Source organism: Miscanthus floridulus, chromosome 9, assembly GCF_019320115.1.
Source record: "Miscanthus floridulus cultivar M001 chromosome 9, ASM1932011v1, whole genome shotgun sequence".
NCBI lineage: Eukaryota > Viridiplantae > Streptophyta > Magnoliopsida > Poales > Poaceae > Miscanthus > Miscanthus floridulus.
Window position 1 is genome coordinate 16,741,875 of NC_089588.1, and position 25,846 is coordinate 16,767,720.

Genomic DNA, 25,846 nt, shown 5'->3' on the forward strand with positions numbered 1-25,846 from the left:
GTCCCAGCGCTCGGCGGACGACGCGCTGCTTACGAGGGAAGACGTGCTGCCTGACGACGTCGATGACGAAGCTGGGATCGCCGCCTTCTTATGCGGTCCCATCGCTCAACGGAGTCGGCCCGGCCGGTCTTAGCCGGCGGAGACGTCGCGCTCTTGCGCGAGGATCCGCGGCCGGGGCAGCTCCTGATGCTGTCGGCGGAAGTGGAACGAGGGCTTGATGAGGCTGAGGATTCTGTGCTGGCTGACTTGGCCTTGTGCGCGTCCTACTTCTCGTCGGAGTCGGTGCGGCTGGCGTCGGGAGGAGCGCGCGGCAGCATCTTCCATTTTGGCGGGGTCGGGAGCAGCGCCGGGAGAGCCGCGTCTCGGTGCTCGATCTGACTCTGCACAACTGCCAGGGGATGGCGGCGCTGACTGCGCCGTGTGGTTGCTCCAGGGCACGCCCGCCGCTCTCACCACTCACGAAGTGTTCGACGCCGCGGCACCATCCACGAAGTGACTGCGCTGACGGAGACGCCTTTTGTGGGCGAGGCAAGGTTTTTTTTATCGGCCGAAATTTCTAGAAATTTCCGAAATTTTCTTTCTATCCACAGGGTCCGATAAAATTTGACATCGGCCAAATTTTTCTCTTCTTTCCTGCTTCCACACAGACAACCCAAATTCAGCCGTGCGACAATCACACACTATAATGTTTTATTCTTGTTTTTATCTGTGAACAAGTGATGTTTAATAACTTAGGAATAGTTTCAAGTCAAATTCTACGGAATTTTTTCAAAACAATTTGAAATTTTTTTTGAATTTGGTCCGATATTTCCGATATATCTTGCTTATCCTATTTATCCATGACCTCCGATAAATTTTTATTTCCGATAATGAAAACCTCTGGGCGTCCCATGTTAGGATCGGTGGCTCACCATCCTAGGAACTCTCGGCTGCCGGCGATGCCCGGTGGTGTGCGATCACCACGGACTCGAACAGATCGAACAAAGTATAGAACGCAGAACACGGCGAGTTGGTTTACTGCGAATGGCGTAGCTTTACCCGATGCATTTCATTGATCTTATGTATGGCTCGATCCAACTTCCCCGCCACAGTTTGTTGCTGCGTGGTACGCCGTCTTTTGCGAACGTCCAAGCGACAAGCACGGCGAACAACCCGTGGCGGAGTGAGCCTCGTGGACGCGGTCACGGCGCAGTGGTGTGCAAGTCTCCACCCCTGCCCGCGATTCTACGCTTGTACAAAACATGTTCATGCATCTAAGTAACAAAGTAATGCACCTAATGAATGGATACAACTTTGACACGATTACTGAAGGCCGAGCTCCAACATCCCAGTGCTCGGCAGAAGAGGAGGACACGCCGCACGCGCCTGTTGGTGTTGGGAGGCCTGCTGCTGTCGCACCTCCTCTTGACGTTGCTGTTTGCCGCCGTGGACGACGAACAGGCTAGGCTCATCGGTTTCTTGCGCGCGTCCCACCTCTCGTGGGAGTCGCCGCGCCTGCTGGTTCTGCTCGCCGAGGAGGACGTCGCGCTCTTCATGTTGCTGTCCCGCTCCCACCTCGCGCACGTCGACGTGCAGCCGCGGCTGCCGCTCTCGCCGTCCATGGGCAGACTCTGGACGCCTGACGCCGACGCCGACGCTGGCCTGTCGCTGCCGCCTGGTTTGATCTTGCTTGCGTCCCACTACCTCTCGACAGCGTCAGCGCGGCTAGGCTTGGGAGGCGAACTGGGAAGGATGACGGCGCACGGCGCCGCTGGGAGCAGCGACCGGATCATCGTACACTGTGGGGGTGGGGACTGGGGTCTGGGGAGCAGCCCGGAGAGAGCTGCGTGCGGCATGGCAGTTGCACGCGCGCAAGAGGTAGTATATAGCCATGGACCGTCGAACGAAGGAGACACAAGTTCTTTCCAAAAAACAAAAAAAAACGAAGGATTAGGGACGGTTTGGCAGAGATTCATCACTATAAAATGTAAATTTGGATTTGGAATTCACCATGGAATCAGCTCCACCGTGTCCCTTAGAGTGAGGTTGAGCGACGACGATTCCAAAACGGCATGTAGGGTCGGCATGCGGGGCTCAACCAGGCGAGGTTCACGCTGTGTGGTGATTTAGAGATTTGGCAAAACGTGGCAACATCTCGTTGGGGCTGTTTAAGAAGGATTTAGCTAAGTTTTTTCATGTACAAGTCAGCCCTTAGCTGCCGTTATATCCGGCTATAGCCTGTTTTCGGACATAGAAAATTAAATGGCTTAGCCGGCTATTTAAAACCTTGAATCATTGCTGTCAACTCACATGGCACTAGCCCTCCACTGCTGGTGACCTTTTTTTTTTAGCGAAATTGGGCAGTCGTGCTGCCATTTCATTCAGTATGTGGGTAGCAAGATATTTACGGGTTACATCATTGACTCAAACACGTTCGCTGAAAAATAGTGAGCAGAAAAAAGAGAGGAAGAAAAGATAAATTAAAACTGACAGAATAATGAGCATCCCTCTGGCATATACAGGGACGTGGGCATGCTAGCTGCCGGTTGCCTCCTGCTCCAGGCTCAGTTAGTTGCTCTTGGTCTCCTGCTGCCCGAGGAACGGCGCGTCGGCGCTGGCGTCGCTGCAGTAGAGGCAGGGGTGCTGCGGGAACTCCTGCTCGCCGAGCACCTCCTTGGCGCGGCACACCACCTCCCGGTTGCTCATCGGCGCCGGGTGTGCCGCCAGCACGGCCTGCAGCGCCCCGGTGAACGCCCCATACACCGCCCTGCTGCCATCCGCCGACACTTCCACCGAAAGCTCGTCCGTCTGGCACCCGCTCAGCAGGATCCCGGCGTCAGCATTGTCGGTGCTGCTGTTGCCGCCGTTGTGGTCGTGGCGGTACTTGGCGCTGGCGTCGGCGCCGAAGAGCGCGAGCAGGTGGTCGGCGACGTGGTGGGAGTGTGGGACGCGTCCAAGCCCGACGCGGCGGACAGGTGGGCGAGCACCGCGGCATACAGGAGGAACCGGGCGGCGTGGGCGTGGAGTTGGTCGTGTTAGTTGATCTCCACCAATAGGCCCAACGGCCTATTGGGCCCTTGTCTCTGCTCCCTGATCGGGGGAGCCCAACCCTAATACGGTTGATGGGCCCCTGTCGCACAGCACACATAAAAGGCAAGGTGGGGATCTAGGCTCGGACTATGAGGTTCAACGGAGCCGCCTTTCCCACCTACAGAGAATCCTAACCCGATCTAAAGACGTGCTGCCAGCGACGGGATGAGCCCGCCACCACCGCCGTCGCTCCCACTGCAGGGCCACCACCGGACCACTGCAGTACCAGCACTGGACTTCACCTCCTCGCCACTACGACATCTACTACACCGACGGCATCGGCGTCTACGCTTGCCGATGCGCTGCAACAAAGACAGGCGAGGAGCCTAACCGGATCTACAGGTTACAGAGAGGTACACACATTTCGATCCTAACAATGGTACCAGAGCAGGTTACTAAGTGTGTAACCCTAACCCTAACCCTAACCGGGTAAAAGCAAAAGAAAGAGAGACCGGCTCACGGTCTACCGGTCATCACCGCCACCGCGCATGGGGGAAAGGAGCCGCACCGTTCGACGGCGCATGGCAAAAGTAAAGAACCGAACAGATCCAGTTCGGATCTAAGGAATGAAGAAGGATGGGTTCAGTTTTGGCCGAACCCTAAGACCTAACCCTAATTTTAACCCCAATCCCAAATCGGGTTAATCCCAAAAGAAGAAGGGGAAGGGGGAAGAAGGGGAAAGAATCTGGGTTCAACCGAACCTAACCCTAGATCCATTCGGATGAACTCCGAAAAGAAAAAGAAAGATCACAAAGACAAATCAGAAAAGATGACAGGTCGGATTCCGAACCCTAGATCTATAACCAGTTCGGAAAAGAAAAGAAAAATCCAAAGAAGAGAAGAACGGGGTCGGCACACGAACCCTAACTGTAACCCTATTCCCCACATCAGTTCGGATAAGAGAAGCACAACCAAATCGAAAAGAACTAGGGGAAGGAGAAAGGGAAGGGAGAAGAAATCCACCCGAACCGGCCCTTCGCCGGTGCGGGAGAAGAAAGGCCGAACCGGGGCAGCTGCTCGCCGGGCTCGGCAAAGGGGGCAACGCGGCCAGGCCGCTCGACTGCGGCGTGCTCACCCATTGGGGAGCACGCGCGCAGGCAAGGGGGCCGGCGACGGCGCCTTGCCTCGCTCCACCGTCCGCTCACTCGCCGTCTCGCTCTCGGTGGCTGCTGTCCTTGCGCTGAGAAGAGAGAGGGGTAGAGAGAGGAGAGAGCGGCGAAGAAGAGAGAGAAAGCAAACGGAAGAATGAAGCTAGGGTTTTCTCCCGGGCACGCGGCGTCGGGGTTTTAACCGAGCGAAATCGACGCTTGGCCGTCCGATGCTGGATAAACGACCGAGATAGAGCGGGCCAACTTGCGGCCCAGGCGGGAGCGCGCGGGGTGGCACTTTGCCGACCCAGGCCCAGGTTGCGGCCTGAGCGCGCGCGGTGAGCTGGGCCGGGCACTGTGGCAGTTCCAGCCCAAATCAAAGAACAAGTGAGAAATTGTTTTTTCATTTTCCGTTGAATAAGGTTTTGTTTCGTGGAAAATGAAGGAATGGCTCAAAAGAAAATAGAAAAAGTAATTAAAATGAAAGTTTTTCCAGTAAATATTTATTTCCTAGAAATTGATTAATGGCTTAAATAAAATGGAAAAGAGAATTTCCCTGTGGGTAAAATTCAAGAAATTGAATTATTTTTCCGCTGCTAAAGAGAATTTGTTTATTCTCCAGTTAATTTGTACCAACGTTGTATTTAATTGGAGAAAAAAAAAGTTATTCCGCTGCTAAAGAAAATGTTGATTCTCCAGTTATTTTGAACCAATATGGTATTTAAATGGAGAAAAAGAGTTTTGATATGATTATGATGTTGTTGTTTTCTGACCAACGTTGTTAATAACAATATCGTAATTTTAATGATTTATGCATTGATTCTACTTCTGCCCAACGGTGATGCAGAATTAGTGTATAAGAAAAGTTGATAATGTTAATGATTTATGCATTATTTCTACTTCTGCCCAACGGTGATGTAGAATTAGTGTATAAGAAAAGTTGATAATGTTAATGATTTATGCATTAATTCTATTTCTGCCCAACGGTGATGTAGAATTAGTGTATAAGAATAATTGTATGTTTTGATTTTGACCAACGTTGGAATCAAGGCATGCAAATGATGTTATTTTATGTTAAGAAAAATTTTGACCTGATTTTCATCTTGTCTAAGGTGGACTGGGTAGTAACCTCACCATGTGCCACTGAGTTTGTGGCACCGGTGAGGGAGACAAATAAGAATGATGCCACTTGGGCAACTAAAGAAAGGGATTTTGAATCCCAAAAGATGTCCTATGACTTTTGAGCATAGGAAGTGGGTCACTGCCAACAAGAAATGTTTGGTTGTGATAAAGAAAATGATTGAACCTGCAATTATGGGCTCAATCCCAGAGTGTGACACGGTCACCGAGTACCTCGATAGAATAAAGAGTCAGTTCACTGACTCTTCAAAGACATGTGCTATCCAGCTTATAAAGCAGCTGGTGACAGATAGTCACTCTGATAATGGTGGCATAAGAGAGCTCACAATGCGTCGTCGAAATTATGGCATTATCATTCAGGCTATATTTCGAGGGGGAGAATAAAAAAGACTAGTTAAGAATGATATTTTTCCTCCATTAGAGCTCTCAGATTAAGAACAATGCAGAGAATGCATAAAATGAAAGTATGTAAAGAAAGATGACAAACGAAGCACAGGAATTTTACAGATTATTCACACTGATATCTGTGGTCAGCTTTCCTGTAAAGAGTGTGGATGGTTATGATCCATTCACAGATGATTAATCCCATTATGGCTATATTTATCCAATCAAAGAAAGAAAAGATATATTGGATAAATTTAAGATATTAAAGATTAAGATAGTCAGGTCTGACCGTGGGGGAGTACTACGGTCGACATACCCTAAAAGAATGGCATAGTAGCCTAGTATTCTAAACCGGACGAACCTCAGCAGAATAAAGTAGCTAAAAGAATCAATCGTATCCTGATGGATATGGTGGGCAGTATGATAAGTTACTCCACCTTACAGTTGAGCCTGTGAATGGAGGCGTTAAAACCGCCATTCATATTCTCAATAGAGTATCAAGAAAGTCGATGCCCAAAACACCGTATAAGTTGTGGACAGAAAGAATACCCTCACTTAACCACTTGCGTGTGTGTGGGGGAGCCCTGCTGAGGCTAAAGTGTTTAACCCAAATATTGGGAAATTATATCCCAAAACAGTAAGTTGCCATTTGTTTGGCTACCTAGAAAAGTCAAAAGGTCTTCGTTTCTACTGTCCAGAGAGACATATAAAGTTTGTGGAAAAGAGACACGCTGTCTTCCTAGAGGATGAAAAGATGAAGGGGGCATGGTAGCTCGAGAAATTGACCTTGAAGTGAAGCGGGTGTATACGCCCACTCCAATGATTCATGAGACATTTTCTCACTACTTGCTGTCGCTGCACCGACAGTACTAGATACTATGGTGTCAGCACCTGTTGTTATCCCACCTATGACAACAATGAATAACGATGAGGAACCTGTTCTTCAGGATCCTATAGAACCTATTACCACACATGAGGGGGAGCAATAATAGCCTCAAACAGAAGATGTGCCAAAAGTGGAGGCCCCTAGAAGGTCTCAAAGAGTTAGAAAATCAGCTATTCCTACTGATTATGAAGTGTACAACACTAAAGAATTTCAAATGGAGGATGATCCCACCTCATTTGAATAAGCCATGAAAAGTAATAATTCATCAAAGTGGCTTGAGACCATGGAAAATGAAATGAAATCAATGAATGCCAATAAAGTTTGAGATTTGAAAATAATTCCTAAAGGAGCCAAAACAGTAGGCTGTAAATGGGTCTACAAAACAAAACTTGGCTCTCAAGGGAATATAGAGAAATATAAATCGCGACTTATGGCAAAAGGCTATATGCAAAGAGAAGGGATTGATTACAATGAGACCTTTTCTCCAGTCTCATGTAAAGTTTCCTTCAGAATCATAATGGCATCAGTGGCACATTACGATTGAGAATTACATCAAATGGATGTAAAGACGGCATTTCTCAACAGTGACTTGGAGAAAAATGTTTACATGGCACAACCAAAAGGTTTTGTCATGGAAAGAAAGAACGAATGGGATGCCGCCTAAAGAGATCCATTTATGGATTAAAACAAGCTTCAAGACAGTGGTACTTAAAGTTTGATCAGACAATAAAGAATTTTGGGTTTTAAAAGAATGTAGAGGACAATTGTGTCTATACAAAGTAAAGAGAATATAGAGGACAATTGTGTATATACAAAGTTTAAGAATGGGAAGTTTATCTTCCTTGTCCTATATGTAGATGATATCTTACTTACTAGTAGTGATGTCAGTCTACTACTGGAGACAAAGAAATTTGATATGAAAGATCTTAGCGGAAGCCTCGTTCGTTCTAGGGATCGAGATTCACCAAGATAGAAGAAAAGGGTATAAGGACTGTCATAAAAGGCATACATAGAAAAGTTCTTAAAGAAATTCAGTATGCACAAATGTAGTCCCTCACCTGCTCCTATAGTCAAGGGCGACAGATATGGGGATTTTCAATGCCCCAGGAACCAATGTGAGCTCAATCGATAAAGTGAAAGTGGTTCCATATGCTTTAGCTGTCGGAAGCTTGCAACATGCTCAAGTATGTACACACCCTGACTTGGCATTTGTTACCGGGTTTTACTTGGCAGATTCCAGAGGAATTCTAGAATAGAACACTGAAATTGATAAAGAAAGTCTTGCATTATTTGCAAGGAACGAAAGGCCTCATGATGACATATAGAAGATCTGATTCACTCCACATGGTGGGATATTCAAATTCTGATTATGCGAGAGTGAATGCATATCCAGACGTGGATTTTCTATCATCTCGCAAAGAGGAGCTATTTCATGGAAAACTCAATGCAAACCATTACTACATTGTCCACAATGTAGCGAGTTATGAGGCGACAGGCAGGTGAACTGACTAAAGAAGTTCATACCCGGTTTGAAGGTGGTTGACGACATCTATAGACCACTAAAGTCATACTACGATTATCATCTGGCAGTAAAGGATGCTCACAACATAAGTCAAGTGGTGCTGCCAAACACATTGACATTGAGTATTATGTTGTGAAAGATAAAGTCCGGGATCAAGTCATAAGTCTTGAGCATATAAGTACAGAAAGGATGTTCGCGGATCCACTTATAAAAGGCTTACCACCCAACGTGTTCAGAGAACATGGTGTTCAGAGAACACGTAGCTAGCATGGGTTTAAGGGAAAGCCTATAAAATTCCTGGACAAAAGAAGGCCCAAAGATAAGTATCTATTTCAGAACAGAGTAGTGAGTTGTAGCTGTTAAGTTTATCGGCAATGGACCATGACGATGAGACATGCTCTATGAGCTAATCTGTAATGGAATGAACAAAAGTAAATGATACGAAAGTAAAAGATGGAATGAGATCAAGGGGGAGAATATTAGTTGATCTCCACCAATAGGCCCAACGACCAATTGGGCCCTTGTCTCTGCTCCCTGATCGGGGGAGCCCAACCCTAATACGGTTGATGGGCCCCTGTCGCACAGCACACATAAAAGGCAAGGTGGGGATCTAGTCTCGGACTATGAGGTTCAACGGAGCCGCCTTTCCCACCTATAGAGAATCCTAACCCGATCTAAAGACGTGCTGCCAGCGATGGGATGAGCCCACCACCACCGCCATCGCTCCCACTGCAGGGCCACCACCGGACCACTATAGTACCAGCACTGGACTTCACCTCCTCGCCACTACGACGTCTACTACACCGACGGCATCGGCGTCTACGCTTGCCGATGTGATGCAATAGAGACAGGCGAGGAGCCTAACCGGATCTACGGGTTACAGAGAGGTACACACATTTCGATCCTAACAGGTCGGGGTCAGCGGGGACGTCAGGGCCAATCTGCTCCCTCTCCTGGTCGATGAGGCCGCCGCTGTGGCACGAGTCGGACACCATGGTGAAGGTGGCGTCCCATGGCACGAGATCCACCAGCTCTCAGAAGTCCACGTCTGACGTCGCGCGTGCATATGCAAGCAAGCAAATTTCGGCAAAATGTCACAAAAATTTCCAAAATATCGCCTTTTTCGTCGATGCCAAAAAAATTTTATATCGTTCAAAAATTTTCAGTTAAATTCATCTTCCGCTCCAAAATTACACAAAACCACACTAAAATGACCCTTCGTATCCTCTAGTCAAAGCCCTAAGTTTCTCCGTATCCTCTAGTCTTATCAAAGTCCTAAGTTTCTTCAAATTTATTTAATTTTATCACTCACACATTCGATGGCACTAGCATATGCAGCTCGCCCACCGTCAACCTGCTATATTACCGTAGTGACATATTGTGTTATATCGTCGATGTTATATAAAGTTGTAATGGATGATGGATTAGTGAGTTTTTCTAGTGAAATGATGTCAATTTTTTTTAAAATCAATATGAATTAATCTAAATTTGACCTGATATTTCTGAAATTTCATATTTATCGTTGGGGACCGAGTTTTTTTCCTACCGGTAAAAAAAACTTGGCAAGCTTGTCAGTCAGATGTCAGAAACGACGTGCGTGCATGGACGTGAGCAGACGACACACACCATAGATGAGGTTGTGGTCGCAGGGCACGATGGCCTCGTCGTCGCGATCGCCATGGCCGCTGACGGGCGGGGTGAGCGTGCCATGGCCGCTGAAGAAGAAGAAGAGCACGTCCCCGGGCGCCGCGCGCGCCACCATTTCAGCCAGCGTGCGCTTGACGGTGGCACCGGTCGGGAGCACGCCAGCGCCGCTCTCGTGGTCCGGTGGTCGTCGGTGAGCACGGTGACGTCGCCTGGCGCGAAGCCGAAGCGGTCGAGGAGGACGGCGCGCATGGCGTGCACTACGGGAAACACGTGATTTGCCGAGTGCAAAAATCTTTGCCGAGTGCCAAATTTCGGGCACTCGGCAAAGACCTGCTTTGCCGAGCGCCGCACTTGGCAAAATATGGCACTCGGCAAAGAGGCCTTTACCGAGTGCCTGGCACTCGGCAAAGGAAGACACTCGCAAAGATTGGTAGGGGCCTAACGGCATCCAGCGGCGTCCTCGTTGCTGAGCGCCCCCCGTTTGGCACTCGGCAAAGAATTTATTTTGCCGAGTGCCAACCCTAGGCACTCGGCAAAATAAAAAAAATTTTGGTTTTTGGCCACCAATTTTTTTGAAGCTTTAGTACACTACCACAAACAACATGTTTAAATTTGGGACATTTTCATTGCCTTTTGGCATATTTCTATAGTTTATTTTGTTTTGTTGAATTTTTCCGGAAAATGTAAGTTTGAACTGCAGGTGCATTGAATAATGGATTACATTCGTTCAAAAAATGTTATCCTTGTTTCTTAGTGTAAATTTAGGCTAAATCCAGGAACTGTCTCGAAATTTCGATCAACGTGCTCACAGGGCAACGCCGCCAACTTGCGTGGGAGTGGTTTTTTAATTGTATAAAATGCGAACGAATTCCAAAAATCATGAAACTTGTCGAGTTGTCGCCGTATCGTATGCGTATGCCGTGGAAAAATTTTGAAAAAGTTTCGACCACGTTGTCACGTACGATGCTCACAAACCAGGACATCTCCACATGTGACGAAAGGTTTGAGGACCGGGCGGCGCGAGTGCAGGACAAGGTCTGTAGGTCCCGACTCTCAGACCTGTACCACGAGACGCGGCTCCAGTGCATCATCAACTACAGTGCCGACGTCCTTGGTCAGGTGGTGAGGAAGGCCGATGCCAGGACTAGGACGCTCACCAAGGAGCAGTACCTCTCGGTAAGTACAAAACATTAATACAGACTCCTTCCATGAAGAATAGGTAGGCTTCATTTCATCTTCTGACATATCAATAACTTGATGGCATGCAGCAATGTCCTGATTGGTGCGCCAGGCACCGCCTCTGTTGGGAGGCCATTGTGGACAGGTGGCTCTCGGAGGAGTGGGCGGAGAAGCACAACATCCGTCGGGACTGCCGCCTGCAGATGGGTGGGACGCCACACCACCAAGGCAACCGGAGCCTCAGCGCATACGCCCAGACATGTGTAAGCTTCTTTGTGTTTTTATCTTTATTTATTTATTCTAACGCTCAATTCTCATTACTTGTAATCATCTTTGTGTTTTCCTTGCAGTCCCAGGCGCACCAAGGCCGGGAATGCAACGAGTTCATGGCATACGGCCTGGCACACAAGGGCAAGGCAACGGCCCCGAAAGTCACCTACAACCCAGTGGACAGGCCCGAGGCGTACACCAGCACGAGCGTCCACAACAAGCTTAGCGAGTACACCTCGGTGGCCCGCGAGCGCCATGGGGAGGACTTCGATCCGGCCATCCAGCCCTTGGACACAGACCTCCTGATGAGGCTGGGAGGAGGGAAGCAGCACGGCCGGTACTGGATGGCGGACAGCACAGTCGACTCCACCTCTGTTCCCAACCTCGCCGAGATTCGAGCAAGGAGCACGATCTCCTCCCTCCCCATACGCTCTCGGCAGCAGAGCTCATAGCAGCAGATGGCGGAACTCCAGGTTAGTACTGTTTTATTCGTAGTTCATTGCTTTTACACATCTATCTTGCTTTTGCATTGTTTAAACATTGTGGGTGGAATGTTGCAGGCCGACTTGCGGAGGTTGGAGGCCTAGCGGGCAGCCCAGGCGGAGGCCCATCGGCTGGAGATGGAGGCTGTACAATCCCAGAGGGCGGCCGAGGCGCAGAGGCTGCAGGACATGTTCAGCTTCATGGCTAGCCTTCAGGCCTTGCCAGGTGTGGTCGTGCCCCAGTCGCTGCTCGCTCTAGTTGTGGCTCCTCCTCCTCCTGTAGGGACTCCGGTGAGTATATATGTTTGTTTATTCCTTTAGCTTGTGCGGCACTCCTGTATATACTCATGAATTCGCTTCTCCTTTGTGCAGCAACAGTTGGCGGGTTTGACCCGACTCCTCAAGGTGGCCCTTCTCCACAGGCCGGGTGGACAACTGGCCCTCCTCAAGGTGGCAGTTCACACTTCGGGCGGGGAGGCTGGCAGTAGGTACCGTTTATTTGTTTCTTTTCATGTTGCATGGACTTGTGTTAGACTTAGCCTTATGTTGGACTACTACTAGAGACATATATATATATTGTGATGGCTATTGTCATGGATGATGCGAATGTATGTGATGGATTATGGACAATGAATTTGTATGTGATGTATTATGGATGGTGGATGTGTATGTGATGGGTTATGGATGTGTATGTGATGGAATATGGATGTGTATGTGATATATCATGTGCTGTGTGTTGATATATATGTGATTTCTTTGTTTGCGCTGATGGAAAGCAAAAAATCAAAAAAATAGCATTTTCCCCTCTTTGCCAAGTGCCACACTCGACAAAGAGGGCTTTGCCAAGTGCCGTGACCATGGCACTCGGCAAAGCTAGGAAGCAGAGACATAATTTCCCAGCTTTGCCGAGTGCCAGAGCCATGGCACTCGGCAAAGATTTTTTTTAAAAAAAAGAAAAAAAAAATTTCTTTGCCGAGTGCAAGAGTATGACACTCGGCAAAGAATTTTCAAAAAAAAAAAAGAAAAAATTCTTTGCCGAGTGCCGCTGAGGTGGCACTCGGCAAAGAGGCCGTCAGAGTTGACGTCGGATTTTTTTTGCCGAGTGCTGACATGACACTCGGCAAAGGCTTTACCGAGTGCCCGATATGTGACACTCGGCAAAGAAACCTTTGCCGACGGGTTCTTTGCCGAGTGCGGCACTCGGCAAAGCCTTTACCGAGTGTATTTTGGGCTTTGCCGAGTGCCCAGGCACTCGGCAAATTGCCGGTTTCTAGTAGTGGTGGGCGTCGTTGATGCAGCCCTGCAGCTCGATCGTTCTCCGTGCCGGCGTAGTTACACCCCACCAGGGTGGCCAGCATCTTCTTCTTCCCCACCTCCATTGCTGTGCTAGCTGTCTTCTTCTAACTCTAGCTCTACACCTCTACCTCTTGTGCGTGCTTCGGGGAGACGAGATGAGATACCGATCTCTGCCTGACTCTGACTGCCTCCGTTATAAATAGGCTTCGTGATCACTTGTGTTCATTGAATACGCGCGTCGTTGTCATCGTTCGTTAATTTGTTGCTTGCCTTTGCCTTGTGGATGCAAGCTAAGGACACATTTGCCTTTGGAGTTTGGACCTTGGACTTTGCTGCTCGGTTTGCATGCATTTGCAGTCAGATGGATGAACCATCACGCACAAATTCATCCCAACGAGGCAAAGATGTACGTAGCTACCTAGGTGTATATATGCATGAAAATTAAAGGTTAGGCGGAGAAAGATGGATTTCATAAAGACGACAGCTCGTCGTACCGAGAACGTACGTACAATCACCGCTGGAAACCGGCACTTTGCCGAGTGCCTGTGGCACTCGGCAAAGGCTTTATCGAGTGTTGCACTTGGCAAAGGGCACTTGGCAAAAAATTAATCGGCAAAGAAGCATTTGCCAAGTGCTTTTTGTCGGGCACTCGGCAAAGCCTTTGCCAAGTGACGGAAAAGCACTCGGCAAAGATTTACACTCGACAAAATGAAAATGCGAAAAAACCTAAAAATAATAGCAAAATTTTTTTCAGGGGAGGCCGCCACCGGCCAGCGCTCGTCCGTCTCCATCTCGCGTGTCTGCTGCTCTACCACTGCACTACACTATCACTTGTGTCTAGATTCTGTTATCTATCCTCATATATTATACTAAACTGAGAGTAAATTGCTTGTTTGAGGCCCTAAATGAATTCAAATAAAAAATTGGTCAACTACAAAGTTTCATAACTTTTCGAGATCTACAAATTTCATTTAGGAAGTTTTTCCATCCGAGGTCGTTTGAAAAATTCGAATTTCAAATTTGAGAGATTCAAACGTAGTTTTGCATGAAAGATGATTTCAAATCAAAAAATTGTCAACTACATAGTTTCATAACTTTTGGAGATCTACAATTTTCATTTAGGAAGTTTTTCCATCCGAGGTCTTTTGAAAAATTCAAATTTTAAAATTTTCAAATTCAAACGTCGTTTTTGCATGACAAGATGATTTCAAATCAAAATGTTGCCAACTACAAAATTTCATAACTTCTCAAGATCTACAAAGTTTATTTTGGTTATTTGTTCATCCGACATAGTGATAGTAACATTGTTCACAAATCTTATATATCTCTTTTCTACTTTCATGAAACTAATATGAGAGATATGAGAGAGATGTAGATTTTATGAACAACGTTATTGTCGCTTTGTCAAATGAAGAAATGACCAAAATAAACTTTGTAAATCTTGAGAAGTTATACAACTTTGTAGTTGAAAAGTTTTTCATTTGAATTCATTTAGGGCCTCAAAAATTGCTTTGAATAAATGATTTGTCGCTGGCAAAAAAAAAATGCACACGGCAAAATGCCTCTTTGCCGAGTGCCAAAACAAAGGCACTCGGCAAAGACGCATTTTGCCGAGTGCCAAAAAATGGCACTCGGCAAAATACATCTTTGCCGAGTGCCAGAAAAAAGACACTCGGCAAAGACGCATTTTGCCGAGTGCCGAAAAATAGCACTCGGCAAAATACATCTTTGGTGAGTGCCGAAAAAAAACACTCGGCAAAGCTATCTTTGTCGAGTGTTTTTTTTTTTGCCGAGTGTATTTTATTTGGCACTCGGCAAAGGCCATCTTTGCCGAGTACCCGATAAAATCCACTCGGCAAAGCTTTCAGCACTCGACAAAGTGCCGGTTTCCAGTAGTGAATGCAACCTAGATCGTCCATTCATCCTAGCTAGCTGAGACGCACGTCAGCAATGCAATTAGGGGCCTGTTGGGTTCTAACAGGGACTAAATAGTGTTGTTTGGTTCAATCGACTAGAAAGGACTAAAGATCACGAAGACACCTGAACAAAGACCAAATTACCCTTAATTAATGCTCAAATCTGCTGTTTCTATTTGCTGCCTTCTCCCGCGCTGCCCTGCTCGCTTTCTTCTCTCGCGCTGGCCGCACTGCTGTTCCTGGCCGCGCTGCTGGCCAGATTTAAAATTCACCAAACTTCATATATTTAAAACAGTGTTCATGAAGTTCAAAAAAATCTCCATTATTACAAATCATCAAAGCTATGACCTACTAAACAAACTATCGGCTATCAATCCCGAAACTGATTCATACTTTCAGCGTGATGAGATATTGATCTCTGCCTGACTGCCTCCGTTATAAATAGGCATCGTGATCACCTGTGTTCATTGAATACGCGCGTCGTGGTCATATCGTTCATTTGTTGCTTGCCAAGCTTTGTGGATGCAAGCTAAGGACACATTTGGCTTTGGATCTTGGACTTTGCTGCTCGGCTTACATGCATTTGCAGACTTGCAGTCAGATGGATGAACCATCACGCACAAATTCATCCTAACGAGGGAAAGACGTACGTAGCTAGGTGTATATATGCATGAAAAAGGTTAAGCAAGCACGAAAGGTTAGTCGACAAAGATCGATTTCATAAAGACGACAGCTCGTCGTACCGAGAATGTATGTAGTGCAATGCAACCTGGATCGTCCATTCGTCCTAACTGAGACGTCAACGACAACAATCCTTTGAAAACGGGAGCTTGCATGCAAGAAGTGAATTAATGTGTACTGCTGCCTTCAAGAGTACTTACAGCTCAATAATCGCTCAGTAGCCGGTTTACTTTTTACTTCAGAAGATCACTACCATATTGCTCTTTGAACTTTCATGCATCAACGCTAGAGTTTGAAACTCCTTTTGTACTAAGCATAATTTGGTTCCTCATTTGTGAGGAGAAGACGAAAAATATTTCCACTTGCATTATCATTTGTGAAGTAGAGGACAACGACTGCATCGGCGCCGCGCGTGGAGGTCAGCCATGAGCGCACAGATCAAGGGGGAGGAGGACGGCACAGTGGTCAGCCACGGCAAGGTTTTTTTTATCGGCCGAAATTCACGGAAATTTCCGAAATTTCCTTTCTATCCATAGGGTCCGATAAAATTTGACATCGGCCAAATTTTCCCCTTCTTTCCTGCTTCTACACAGACAACCCAAATTCAGCCATGCAACAATCCCACACTATAATGTTTTATTCTTGTTTTTATCTGTGAACAAGCGACGTTAAATAGCTTAGGAATAGTTTCAAGTCAAATTCTACGGAATTTTTTCAAAACAATTTGAATTTTTTTTGAATTTGGTCCGATATTTCCGATATATCTTGCTTATCCTCTTTATCCATGACCTCCGATAATTTTTTATTTCCGATAATGAAAACCTTGGCCACGAGCGCACACCCGGAGGTTGACGGCGCATGCGGAGGGATGAGGACGACGGCTGCGGCCGTGGGGCGCGCGGAGGAGGACGACGACGGTGGCCGTGGCGTGCGCGGAGGAGCACGTGTGCAAGACGCGCAGGAGCAGGGGCGGGGCGGTGGTCGCCTTGGCGTGGGTGGAGATGGCGGGTGGATGAGCGGAGCGGAAATGGCTGCGCGGCGAGCTTCACGCGCGAGATCTAGAGGTCGACGAGGGGACAGGTGGAGATGGCGGACGGAGGAGCGTAGCGGGCCGGAGATGGCTGCATGGCAACCAAAACTGATCGGCGGCAGTGGCAATCGTCCGATTCGCTTTCGAGGGAGAGAAAGAGAGAGAGAGGGGAACAACACTGGGAGGTGAGATGAGCATGGGCTGAGACTGGCTACGGCAAAACGCCCGCCCCCCTCATTTCCAGTTAGCATGGCTACGACCCCTTGTTGGCTTCTGGAAACCTGGCTACGAACCCTATACAGCCTACCAAACAGCCGCCCGTTGCATTGGTAGAGCCTGACCAAAGGGCAGGCCACCAAACCAAACACGCCCATACTAACGAGACTTGTTTGGTAGATATAAATATACTAACTTAATATTATAGATGTTGGTTTATCTTTCAATAAAACTAGAAGAACGCCTCGCGTGTTGCTGCGGGAATCGCTGGTGAAATTATAATACTTATATTTACTAATTGAATAAATATCATAATACATGGTAGTGGATGATTTTTAGCATTCTAATGTGGACAACTAAATATATGTTAGTAAATGATGTGGTTTGCTAATGTGAATAGCTTGAATGATGAAGACATAATGGCATGTGTTAGTTGGATGTGTTAGTGGATGTTGTGTGAATACTTTGCATGGTGAGATAGTTGAATGTGCTAGTGGGATATTCTAGTGGATGCTGATATAGACACTTTGCATGGCAAGATAAACTGCTAGTGGCGTTTATCTTTATAAGAGATATAGATTAGTCAAAGTTATAAACGTTTAACTTAGAACAAAGTTAAAGCAACCTATAATTTGAAACAACAGAGTAACAACGTTGCCTTAGAAAATAATTGCTTGTAAGCAATATTCATTTTTAGATTTGATTTAAAGGATCGAAGGATTATCTTTCTAGCAGGCAATTTTGGCTTATTGACCTAAGCATCCTTGGAAGGGAGAGAAGGGTCAAACAAAATAAAAGTCCCTTCCAAAAAATGTAAGATATTTTTGTATTGTCCTAAGTCAATCTTTTTAAAATTTGACAAGTCCACATAAAAATATGTCAACATTTACAAAACCAAATTTGTATAACTAATAAAACTGCCATTAGATATTTGTTTTGTGTTAAAATATTGCTTACTAATTTGGCCAAAGTTGAACATGATTGACCTAAAAAGAGAACTAAAACATCTTCAAATTTTTTAACATGGGTGTATTGGTTTGGCCTTTTTCTAAGCGAGGGAGAATTATCGTATTTGTATTGTATGAGTTCGTTAGTTCAAAGTTGGTGAGTACGTTTATTTATAGAAACTTTTCATTCTAGAAAGTTTTAGATAGAATAGTTTGTAACACAAATAACCACGGTACCCCTATTATTAGACCACCCGTAGTTGTGTGGATAATTGGCTTAGCTGTGATTAAGGCCCTATTTGCTTACTGGACAAAAGTTTAGTCACGTGAGTAAAGTTTAGTCACCTTTTAGTCACCCCTTGGGGACTAAACTACTTTAGTCACCTTTTAGTCACTCCATTGGGCATTTTATCTCCTACAACTAAAAAGAATAAAAGTAAGACAATTTTTTGGTGCGACATTTTTTTGGGGCCGCTCCTCCTTCCCGTCCGTGCGACCCGCGACTCCGATGAAAGGCGCCGGCATGTGGGACCGACTGCACGCGAGCCCGCCTCATCGCTCTACTTCCTCCGCTTCGCACACTCGCTCGAGATCCCGCTCTGCTTCTCATCGCGAGATCCCGCTCGCTCCCCCTCCCCCGCGTGTGTGCTCCCCTTCACGAGATCCCGCTCGCTCCCCCATGCGGCTGCGCCGTCATCCTCGCCGTGCGCGCTTGCTCTGTCGTCGCATCCAACCCGCGACGACCACGACCAGATTCATCGACCATTCCTTCCCATGACGACCACGCTCTCTGGCAGCTGCTCCTCCTCTCTGGTGGCAGCTTCTCTCCGCGACGAGCACCCTCCCCCTCCGGCGGCGGCTCCTCCCTCCGAAGGCGGCCCTGGCACGGGCGAGCTCCGCGCGTGGCAACCCCATCATGGGTGACGAGGCCCTAGCTCCCTCTCTTCCTCTTCTCTCACTCTTCCTCGCAGGCCGGAGTGTAGGGTGGAGACGCGGTGGTGGCATCAGTTTTAACCAGGGAGGGGCTTGGGATGTGCATGGAGGCAGTCAACAGCGAGGCCCCTGGCGGCCTCCATGGTTTGAGGCAGCTAGGGCCTTCGGTAAGATGATCTAGATTGGTGCGTTTCTTCTTTTCAGTAATTTTTCCTATCTTACTGCCTTTTCATTTGCATATAAAAATAACTTATAGGAATTCTACTGAATTGGTGAACTTCCAATCCCTTTCTGCACTGCTTCCAATCAAGGAGCTGGTTGCCTTTGATTGATTATTGTTGGCTGCAAAACTTCTAAAACTTGAAGATGCAGCAGGTGTGGATAACTAAAAGGTAATAGATATAGATAATCCATCATTGTTTATTGCTCTGATGTTGGCCTGTATGCACAAATACCTACAGTTTCAATTTGTTGCTATACATTTTCATTTAATGCATTCTGGTTGCTCGAATGTTCATCTGTGAAATACTGTAATATGGAATGATTTTGGTTCTGATCCATGCCTGTGCTGCATCACTTTTTTTGTGTTCCTGGTATGTCATCCATATTTTCTGCTAAGCTACTTTTCAATTTCTTTTCAACCCCTTCTTGTGAACCAAGAAAAATCTAATAAAATCATATGTATGTTGTTTTGTGCTAATATTTAATCTCAAGATACAAAAGAAGGGATTGAAGATATGGTTGTGCTATACAGCTAGAGTTTTTATTCCTTTAACTTTTGCCTTGCTCATCAGCAATATCGCTTTCATGATAGAACTTGGTGAGTATGGGTAATAGATCTGTCAATAGGAAGCACATAGAGAAAATGAAATTGCACATCTATTTTTGGGTAGGAAGGCAGCATATGTTATGAAGGAAGCATTGCCTCTGAACTGAAGTCTAAGGGCCTGTATGACTTTTACTATTGTTCTAAGTCTATTCCCGTGCATAAGTCATGTTAAATGGTCTTGCAAAGGAATAACATATTTTTTGGACTTTGACATACTTATGGCTAACTCAAAGGTTTATAGTCCCTTGTCTATTATTTTGTTTTCTCAGGTCTGATGTATCCATGGACATGAAACAATCTATGTAAAAAAAGAGAGTTAAATTGATTGATTGCTATAGATTTACACTAACCTCATGTTTCCTTTACTGATTTGTCTCATAGGTTGGTTAGCTAAGATAGAGTTAGTCCTATATTAGCTGCATATCAAGTTATTTACAGTTCAATCTTGCTTCATGGTACAAACATATTTATTATTCTTGAATGGAGCCTGGAAATATGCCTATTTTGATCCTAGCTAAACATATAGCAATAGTACAAAGTTATTGATGCAGTGGTTTAAGTTAGTAAAAGATAGTATAAGTTTTGATCAAAATAATATTTTTCCAGGTTTACCATGGTTCTTGGTGGGGAGATGATGTGTGTGATTATGAGGAACCTGGATCATGCCGCCTGGTTAGATGATGACATCTGTGAGGTTCTATTATTTCTCAGATTTTATATTGCATTTGAGAATTGATGTAATACTTACATTAAAGTTTGCTATTGGTGATTTCATACTATAGAGTGCAGGCTTTACCATCTCTTGTTTGTTGCTTCCTATGGACAGATGGTTGTTTCATGGCTGCAACCTGCAAGCTACAAAATGTGTGCATGGTTTTAACTAATTATTATTATGCATGGACACAGATGGTCGTTTTAGGTCCGATTGATGATAGTTTGTTTATTTTTGCAAAGTATTATTAGTAATCTTAAAATAAGGATCAAGTGAAAAAGATTATTAGTGCTGCCCTGGGGACGTACTCCGTGAAAAAGATTGCAGAAAACTAGCTCTTGGACAATTGCTGTCTGCAAAGGCTACCACCCGATTCCATGTATAGAACTCGAAATGGTCAGGTTTTACGTACGATCAAAATTTTGCTAGAACTACCGAGTTTCCTGCAGATTATTACTATTATTATTCGGACCACAATAGTCTACTACAGTAAAAAAACTGCATCATCACTTGCAATAATGTAATCATGCGCCCTTTTAGCTGCTTCTCTATCATTTTGATGTACTGTAGCAAGTTCCTGTGCTGCCGAATGTTCCTGTAATATCCTGCTTTTTACTACTTGAGGTATCTATACATAAGCTTTATCTGGGCTTTTGAAGTCAATGAATCAACTTTGAAAGTTTGAAGATACACATTTCACAGTATTGTTATCTTATTGTGTGATCTGTGTATTTTTAGAACAAAAATTTAACTATTCCGTAGCAATGCACGAGCACGCTACCTAGTTATGTACTAAAAGTGAACCAAATAGCCCTAAGTAGCTGCATGCACCCAGACGGAGATTGGACAGGATAGGCGACATACATGCGGCTGAGTTAATGTATGTGGGCCCCATTAACTATCCAAAGGTAGAAGTTGTGTGCACAGAATTTGAATTTTAAAATGATAAGTGTTTTTTTTTTTTGGATTGAGGTAGTAAATGGCTAAAGAAGACTCGTCTACATTTTTAGATAATCTTGGTTAGTTTTTGTTATTACGACTGCAATTGAAAAAAGGACAACCACTTTTTTTTTGTTTTTGCATAGAAATGATGAAAGCTTTATTTGTGCCATTTCCATTGGAAATTCAACTGTCTTTATCTTTATGCTTCCTTAGTCAATTTTGATTGGGAAGGAAAACAAATCAGCTGTTTTTATTCTGGCGTGACCAAAGATCACATGGATGCTGATGTTATGTTTTCATTGGATGCGAAATCTTTTTTGACATTCATTGGATGGGAAATTTGGTTGAGAAGAGAAATAAAATTAGCGATTGCTAATAATAAAGACAGGGGATGCTCATCAGGATGTGGATGTCTGGATGGGCCATTGTGAATTTTGGTTAGAAAGATTTGGCCCAGTAACTAGGTTTACGTGTCAGTATGTAGCAGTGCACAACTAAGCCCATCTGCCCATGTAAACCCAGGCCATTGGAAATGTGCTCACAATTTGTGGTGGTTCCATCCGTTCATCTCTGTTTTTTTAGGAAACCGTTCTTCTCTGATTAAATAACGGCGGTGCTAGCACCTGGACGTCAGGACCGACGCTCGCGTTCGGAACACCCGCACTGCACTCTGTTTCACGCGCTCCACGTGGGCCCCACGCCACCCAAGCAATAAGAGGGGAAGGGGGCGGCGCCTCTGATTTGGAAGGACCCAGCCGTGGCATCGTATGGATGCCCTACCTATGCCGAGAGGAGGACGCACCGAGACGATGCAAAAGAAGGTGAGGAGAGATGCAACACCGATCTGCTTTTAAAACATTCTTTGCAACAGTTGCAACATACGTTTGAAGACAAATGAAACACTTGAAACATGATTCTGAAATATTAAAAAACATACACTTGAAAACTATTGCAAACATACACAACATCCAGATAAAACACGTACAATGTATGTATAAAACATATGTAACATCCAAATAAACAAAATTGCAACATGCGTCCAGAAAACACAGATGAAACATTGGTAACAGACCTTTGCAGCATACGTATACAACCATTGTAATATATGCAACATCCCGATCTATTTTTGTAACATCCATCTAAAACACTTGCAACATACCTCTGAAACATCAGAAACACTCGAAACATACTCTTGCTATATGCGCTTTTAGCAAAACATGGCCTCCAGGTGGGCGGAGCACGACACAGCGAGATCCAGCTATGGAGCCGGTCGCGGAACGCAGTCGCGGTGATATGTGTTTTTTTTTAATTTGCGGTGACTGGAGGGGAGCGGAGGGAATGGATGGGAACGGATAGTCTTCTGGACGTCGGGTTCACGAACAGCGGTGGAGCATTACGGATTAAATAAAATTCCTTTTTTCTTAATGAATGAATCCATTCTTCTCCAACTGTTCTTGTGGCAGTGTTCTCATTCTTTCAATAGGCAACCAACACGCGAGTAATTTATTTTGAATACGAGTTGGATTGCTGAAATTGAAACAGAATCAATCAAGACGATACTTGCAGATGGATGCATATCCATTACAGTTTGGGCTTGCAAAAGGCATCCAAATCAGATGAGATCTAAGACCGACGAAAACATAGAAAACATTCAAAATCTAACACCATAAGCTTAGCTGCGTAAGTACTTCTCCATTATCTAAACTAGCATCATTAGTCGCATGATCACACTTGCTTCGGTAGCTGAAGAAACCTGCGGCCTGAGTCCTGATCCCATCGATGGAGTTCGTGCGGTGCAGCGCTATGCAACGGGAACCAAGAACGATGTTGGCATGGGAAGCATGCTGGGTTCCGGCGCGGCGCCGACGAATCCAGGTCCAGCGTACATGGCCCGCGGCTTCCATAGTATCTCCTCCTCCGTGGCGTCGACGTCGTTGCTGCCAGTACTGCTACTCTCGCCGCCGTTGAGCAGCTCGGGCTGCGGCGGGCAGCGCTTCTTGTGCACGTCCCAGCGCTCGGCGGACGTCGCTCGGCTGATCGGCCACTTGCTGCTGGTTACGAGGGAAGACATGCTTGAAGATGACGACGACAACGAAGCTGGGCTCGCTGCTTTCTTGAGCGCGTCCCACCTCTCGACGGAGTCGGCCCGGCCGGGCTTAGGCGGCGGCGATGTCGCGCTCTTGCCCGGGGATCCGCGTGCGGCGCTGCTCCTGATGCTGTTGGCGGAACAAGGGCTTGACGAGGCTGAGGATTCTATGCTGCCCGGCTTGGTCTTGTGCGCGTCCCACCACTCGTCGGAGTCGGCGCGACTGGTCTTGGCGAGCGGCTTTGGGAGGATGGCGGCGACGCGCGGCGTAGGCAGCAGCGGGAGCATCTTCCACTTTGGCGGGGTCGGGAGGAGCGCCGGGAGAGCCGCGTGTGCCACGGCAAGGTGCACGCGGGCAACCGGGATCGCCATGGGTCGATTCGAAGACGTACGGAGACACGCGCAGGCGCAGCAGAAGCGCCGCAAGTATCGTGGAGATGGAGCAGAGGGGCGACGGTGGGATGAGATGATTCACGGGAGGGCGGCAGAAATATAGGCCCCAATCCACCAGGGGCGCGCGTCGGTCGAATCTGCATGTGCTCGCGAGGGTGAATCGGAGTCGGTGTCCGAATTGGTGAATTCTGTCATCGACGAGCTGCGTGGGTGCCACGCCATTTCTCACCTAGTCGGATTCTTGGCCGCTGAGGAAATCTTTTCCAATAGATTTGAAGAAAGGGCGCAAGATTCAGAGAAACAGAAACGATCGGATGCATGGCCCGCGGTGCCAATAACTTTCGCATCATCGATCTCTGAATCTTGTAGATCGCTGCTACGGTGTATCTCCCATTGTCCACTTCTTCGTTCGATCCATGGCAATAGACGTTCCGCGCGTTCACGTTGCCATGGCGCACGCAGCTCCTCCCGGGCTACTCCCCACCCCGCCCAAATGCACGATGATCTGGTGGGAGCTGCCGTGCGCCGTCATCTTTCCCAGTTCGCCTCCCAAGCCCAGTCGCGCTGACGCCGTTGAGAGGTGGGACGCGCACAAGATTAAACCAGGTGTCACGGCGCCACATCTAAGCCAGCCCAAGTCAGCCCAGCAACAAGAAGGAGTAATCGGGCCCGTCGCAGAAGCTCCAAGACCCACCACGGCCCAGAGTGGGCGGTAGAAACGAATTTCGGTGATTTTCGGATTTTCTCGGTGCAAAATATGCCCAAATTAACTTTGAAAAAATAATGAAATCAGTTCGAAATTTGAACGAAAAGGACAAAAATTTTGAACGAAATCAACGAAAATCGTCCAAAATAATTGAATTAATATACCAAAGCAGTTTTTTTGGTATATTTTGTTTACGAAATCAGTTAACGTCAATTACTACTTCAAGTCTGCATTTTTGTTCAGAAAATTCAGTCTGCACCATCATTGAAGCAGTATCTACATCTGACTCCGAATCGATGAAAACAACACGGACGAAAGGGCCAACTCCTATAGTACCTGCTGCTTTTCATTCCCGCAGATTATGCCTCTGCAGCGCCATCACGGTGGTGATGTCTCTAGCTGCTCCGGCTCTCCTCTCATGGCCGGGCTCGAATCAGATTGGGAATCAGAAAGGCAGATGCGCAGGCAGAGGAACGCAAGGATGGAGTCGCAAGAGATGGGACATGTGCCGCGCAGCCTTGCGTGCGCGATGGTCGCGCGCTTATGCCTCCGCCAGCTCCATCCTACCCGTGGCGGAGCAAGCAGATGCAGAGCAGAGAGCCAGAGAGGAGGAGAGAAGGCCGGCGGCGGCTGAAGCTCGACCAGGAGAGAGAAATAAAATTCCCATCAGATAGGAGTTTATATAGTCAGGAATGGACAAGTGGGCTATATGGATCTTGTTGGGCCAAAAACAAATTCAAAACGGGCCGAAATTTAGAGGCTGGCATAGCAGCTTACCGGGCCTGTCCGGTAGAAACGAATTTCGTCGAAATTCGTGAATTTCGGGCCAAAATTCTGAACTATGATCGAGTGCGCCCCGGCGGTAGCTGAGTAGAAAGGGGAGAGGCAGAGAGAGGAGTCAGCATCTATCATCATTCTTGTAAAAACAATACATTGAACTCGTGTATCCAGGACCTCGTTGGCCCGAGATCATGTTCCTCTTCCCCGCGTCCGATCTCATTGATCGGGTCGCTAACATACCTGGTATCAAAGTTGTCGTTCCGGTGAGCTCTAGAGTCGGCGCCGGTCTCCCATGAGCACTTTACAAGGTTGCAGTGTGCAAGGGGAGCGATGGATCTGGTCGTCGCGAAGATGTTCAACGAAATGCTCAAGAGGATGGAGCAGCTCGATTCACGCTCCGCCGAGTGCTGGGAGCGCCTGGAGAAGCGCTTCGAAGACGCGACGTCCGGCATCCAAGAGCACGACGAAGCCCGCATCGCGTCCCTGGAGAGCTACGCAACCACCCAGTACACCGCTGCCGTCGTCGCCGACAACTGGGGGTCACACTTCGACTCCTGCGTCTCGGACCGGGAGCAGCAGATGGCAGATATCGAGCTCATCCGATTGGCCGAGATTCGCGATGAGCATGATGACCGTGTGGAGGCGCTGGAGGGTGCCGTCGGGGAGCTGCAATCGTGGCAATCGGAGGCCGACGGCCACATCGACGATGTAC

At 46.9% G+C, this 25,846-nt stretch overlaps 1 pseudogene; it reads right to left on the reverse strand.

The window, feature by feature from the left end:
* Window positions 1–2,547: 2,547 nt before the first annotated feature.
* LOC136479331 (metacaspase-9-like) lies at window positions 2,548–18,668 on the reverse strand (annotated as a pseudogene).
* Window positions 18,669–25,846: the final 7,178 nt, after the last annotated feature.